The 5318-nt window shown below is 36.1% G+C and overlaps 1 non-coding gene across 1 annotated transcript; it reads right to left on the bottom strand.

Annotated features, from left to right (window-relative positions):
- Positions 1-4546: 4546 nt before the first annotated feature.
- Positions 4547-4650, bottom strand: LOC130958304 (small nucleolar RNA R71). Its single transcript, XR_009077433.1, has one exon. It is a non-coding gene; the product is annotated as a small nucleolar RNA R71 (small nucleolar RNA).
- Positions 4651-5318: the final 668 nt, after the last annotated feature.

The raw sequence follows: 5318 nt of genomic DNA, 5'->3' as shown, positions 1-5318 counted from the left end.
GAAATTGTGATCCCTAATAATGGTATTCAGCTTGGTATGCGCATTTATAACCCAACACTTTCTTCACAACCTCGCACAACTAACCAGCAAGTGCACTGGGTTGTCCAAGTAATAAACCTTACGTGAGTACGGGTCGATCCTATAGATATTGTTGGTATGAAGCAAGCTATGGTCATTAATGAGCGGATAATTTATACGCTTTTTGGCATTGTTTTTAGGTAGTTTTTAGTATGATCTAGTTACTTTTAGGGATGTTTTCATTAGTTTTTATGCTAAATTCACATTTCTGGACTTTACTAAGAGTTTGTGTGTTTTTCTATGATTTTAGGTATTTTCTGGCTGAAATTGAGGCACCTGAGCAAAGCTCTGATAAAAGGCTGACAAAGGACTGCTGATGCTATTGGAATCTGACCTCCCTGCACTCGAAATGGATTTTCTGGAGCTACAAAACTCCAAATGGTGCGCTCTCAACGGCGTTGGAAAGTAGACATCTAGAGCTTTCCAGCAATATATAATAGTCTATACTTTATTCGTGATTAGATGACGTAAACTGGCTTTTAACGCCAGTTCCATGTTGCTGTCTGGAGTCAAACGCCAGAAACACGTCTTCGAGGGGGACACTTTTCTTTTCTTTTCTTTTGTTCAACATTCACAATTTCACACTACTTTATTGTTATACTTTTACTATTATTATTATCTACCATGCACTATTACTAGTAATAAGCTTCTAACTTCTTTACCAAGAAACCAATTTTTGGACTTTGGATTTTTTATATAATACTTATTAGTCCAAATAAAGGGTGCTGAATACATGGGTCATAAATCATAAGCATTTCTTTTTTTTAATGTTATATTTACAAAATTAAAGGAAAATTACACGTGTAGAAGTACTTGGAAGTTTCAAAGAAATAAGATGAAAACATGAAATCAAAGCTAAATCTAAGAGAGATTAATCTAAGAACGCTAATTCTAGAGAGAAGAGGGAGCTTCTCTCTCTAGAAACTACATTACATGATGTGCCTAACCACAACGCATTTTGGGGAGAACCAGCTAGCTCTGGGTTCGAGTGGCATTTCACCCCTAACCACAACTCATCCGCTGATTCTTCAACATCAGTCGGTTCGGACCACCACTTAGTTTCACCCAAGCTTCATCCTGGTCATAGATAAATCACCCAGGTTCGGGTCCATAAGCAGTGACAATTGCCCTATGAAGACTCGCTTTCGCTACGGCTCCGGTGGTTTCCCTTAACCAAGCCACTGCCTATGAGTCGCCGGCTCATTCTTCAACAGGCACGTGGTTAGAGCCCTGGGCTGGGCTCCTCCCACTGCTTGGGAGCTTACGGTTTCATGTTATATTTCACTCCCCGATGGTGGTTCTTTTCACCCTTCCCTGTAAACCCTAGTAGCTAGTTTAGTATAAATAGAACTTTTTACTAGTTTATTAGGGACCTTGGATTGAATTATTCAATCTTAGGACGATTAGTTCTCAGATCATGGGGGCTGGCAATTCGGCCATGCCTGGACCTTTAACTTATGTATTTTCAACGGTGGAGTTTCTACACACCATAGATTAAGGGTGTGGAGCTCTGCTGTACCTCAAGTTTTAATGCAATTACCACTATTTTCTATTCAATTCGATTTATTCTTGTTCTAAGATATTCGTTGCATTTCAACTTGATGAATGTGATGATCCGTGACACTCATCATCATTCTCACCTATGAACGCGCGTGATTGACAACCACTTCCGTTCTACCTTAGGCCGGGCGCATATCTCTTGGATTCCTTGATCAGAGTCTTCGTGGTATAAGCTAGAATTGATGGCGACATTCATGGGAATCCGGAAAGTCTAACCTTGTCTGTGGTATTCCGAGTAGGATTCCGGGATTGAATGACTGTGACGAGCTTCAAACTCCTGAAGGCTGGGCATTAGTGACAGACACAAAAGAATCACTGGATTCTACTCCAACCTGATTGAGAACCGACAGATGATTAGCCGTGCTCTGACAGAGCATTTGGACCTTTTTCACTGAGATGATGGGATGTAGCCATTGACAACGGTGATGCCCTACATACAGCTTGCCATGGAAAAGAGTAAGAAGGATTGGATGAAAGCAGTAGGAAAGCAGAGATTCAACAGGGACAAGCATCTCCATACGCTTATCTGAAATTCCCACCATTAATTTACATAAGTATTTCTATTCTTTATTATTTAATCAAGTATCTCTTTATATTTTCCGAAAACCATAATCCATTTGATTCAGGTTGACTGAGATCTACAAGATGACCATAGCTTGCTTCATACCAACAATCTCTGTGGGATCGACCCTTACTCACGTAAGGTTTATTACTTGGACGACCCAGTACACTTGCTGGTTAGTTGTGCGAAGTTGTGAAGTTATGTTTGGACCATGGTATTACGCACTAGGTTTTGGCGCCATCACCAGGGACAATCAGTTTCGAACAACAATTTAAGCATGAGTAACAATTTCGCTTACCAAGTTTTTGGCGCCGTTGCCGGGGATTGTTCGAGTATGGACAACTGACGGTTCATCTTGTTGCTCAGATTAGGTAATCTTCTTTTTGTTTTGTTTTCAAAAATTTTTCAAAAATTTTTTTTTCCTTTTTTTCGAAAATAAATAAAGAAAATACCAAAAAAAATCATAAAATCATAAAAACCAAAAATATTTTGTGTTTCTTGTTTGAGTCTTGAGTCAATTTTTAAGTTGGTGTCAATTGCATATTCATATTGTTCTTGCATTTTTTCGAAAAATTCATGCATTCATGGTGTTCTTCATGATCTTCAAGTTGTTCTTGGTAAGTCTTCTTGTTTGATCTTGATGATTTCTTGTTTTGTGTCTTTTGTTGTTTTTTCATGTGCATCTTTGCATTCAAATTTTCTAAGCATTAAAGATTTCTAAGTTTGGTGTCTTGCATGTTTTCTTTGCATAAAAAATTTTTCAAAAATATGTTCTTGATGATCATCATGATCTTCAAAGTGTTCATGGTGTTCATCTTGACCATAGTGTTCTTGCATGCATCATGCGTTTTGATCCAAAATTTTCTGGTTTTAGGTCATTTTTATGTTTTTCTCTCTCATCATTAAAAATTCAAAAAAAAATATCTTTTCCTTATTTCCCTCCAAATTTTTGAAATTTTGGGTTGACTTGGTCAAAAATTTTTAAAAATTAGTTGTTTCTTACAAGTCAAGTCAAACTTTCAATTTTAAAAATCTTCTTTCAAAACTTTTTTAAAAAATCAAATCTTTTTCAGTTTTATCTTAGTATTTTCGAAAATTCTTTAAAATATTTTTCAAAAATCTTTTTCTTAAGTTTTATCTTTATTTTCAAAAATTATGCTAACAATTAATGTGATTGGTTCAAAAATTTGAAGTTTGTTACTTTCTTGTTAAGAAAGGTTCAATCTTTAAATTCTAGAATCTTATCTTTTAGTTTCTTGTTAGTTAAGTAATTAATTTTAATTTTAAAAATTTAATCTTATCTTATCTTTTTATCATATCTTTGTTTCAAAATTTTATCTTTTTCAAAAATTTGATTTCAAAATATCTTATCTAACTTCTTATCTTTTTATCTTTTCAAATTTGATTTTAATATCTTTTTCAACTAACTATTTGACTTTTTGTTTGTTTCTTATCTTTTTCAAAACCACCTAACTACTTTTCCCTCTCTAATTTTCGAAAATATCTCATCCCTTTTTCAAAAATTCTTTTTAATTAATTAATTGTTTTAATTTTAATTCTATCTTATCTTTTATTTTCGAAAATCATTTAACTTCTTTTCAAATTTATTTTTGAAATTTCTTCCCTCTCCCCTTCTTCTATTTATTTATTTATTTACTAACACTTCTCTTCACCTCTCTTCATCTCAAATCACTGCCCCTACCTATTCACTCTTCTTCACTCCTATTCCCTTTCTTCTTCTACTAACATAAAGGAATCTCTATACTGTGACATAGAGGATTCCTCTTTCTTTTCTTGTTCTCTTCTTCCCTATATGAGCAGGAACAAGGAAAAAGGTATTCTTGTTGAAGCTGATCCTGAACCTGAAAGGACTCTGAAGAGGAAATTAAGAGAAGCTAAATTACAACAATTCAGAGACAACCTTTCTAAAATTTTCGAAGAGAAGGAGATGGCAGCCGAACCCAATAACAATAATGCAAGGAGGATGCTTGGTGACTTCACAAAACCAACGTCCAAATTTGATGGAAGAAGCATCTCCATTCCTGCCATTGGAGCAAACAATTTTGAGCTTAAACCTCAATTAGTTGCTCTAGTACAACAGAACTGCAAGTTTCATGGACTTCCATCTAAAGATCCTTACCAGTTTTTAACTGAGTTCTTGCAAATTTGTGAGACTGTCAAGACAAATGGAGTAGTCCTGAAGTCTACCGGCTCATGCTTTTCCCTTTTGCTGTAAGAGACAGAGCTAGAACATGGTTGGACTCACAACCTAAAGATAGCCTGGACTCCTGGGATAAGCTGGTCACAGACTTCTTGGATAAATTCTTTCCTCCTCAAAAGCTGAGCAAGCTTAGAGTGGATGTTCAGACCTTCAAGCAAAAAGATGGTGAATGCCTCTATGAAGCTTGGGAAAGATACAAGCAAATGACCAAAAAGTGTCCTTCTGACATGTTTTCAGAATGGACCATATTAGATATATTCTATTATGGTCTATCTGAGTTTTCCAAAATGTCACTAGACCATTCTGCAGGTGGATCCATTCACTTAAAGAAAACGCCTGCAGAAGCTCAAGAACTTATTGACATGGTTGCAAATAATCAATTCATGTACACTTCTGAGAGGAATTCCGTGAATAATGGGACGCCTCAGAGGAAGGGAGTTCTTGAAATTGATGCTCTGAATGCCATATTGGCTCAGAACAAAGTGTTGACTCAGCAAGTTAACATGATTTCTCAAAGTCTAAATGGATGGCAAAATGCATCCAACAGTACTAAAGAGGCAGCTTCTGAAGAAGCTTATGATCCTGAGAACCCTGCAATAGCAGAGGTAAATTAGATGGGTGAACCTTATGGAAATACCTATAATTCATCATGGAGAGATCATCCAAATTTCTCATGGAAGGATTAACAAAAGCCTCAACAAGGCTTTAACAATGGTGGACGAAATAGGCTGAGCAATAGCAAGCCTTTCCCATTATCTTCTCAGCAACAGATAGAGAATTCTGAGCAAAGCACTTCTAATTTAGCTAATCTAGTCTCTGATCTGTCTAAAGCCACTTTAAGTTTCATGGGTGAAACACGGTCCTCCATTAGGATTTTGGAGACACAAGTGGGCCAGC

This window comes from Arachis stenosperma, chromosome 10, assembly GCF_014773155.1.
Source record: "Arachis stenosperma cultivar V10309 chromosome 10, arast.V10309.gnm1.PFL2, whole genome shotgun sequence".
Classification (NCBI taxonomy): Eukaryota; Viridiplantae; Streptophyta; class Magnoliopsida; order Fabales; family Fabaceae; genus Arachis; species Arachis stenosperma.
The sequence above is the reverse complement of the archived record's forward strand: the minus strand, read 5'-3'. Positions and strand labels throughout refer to the sequence as shown.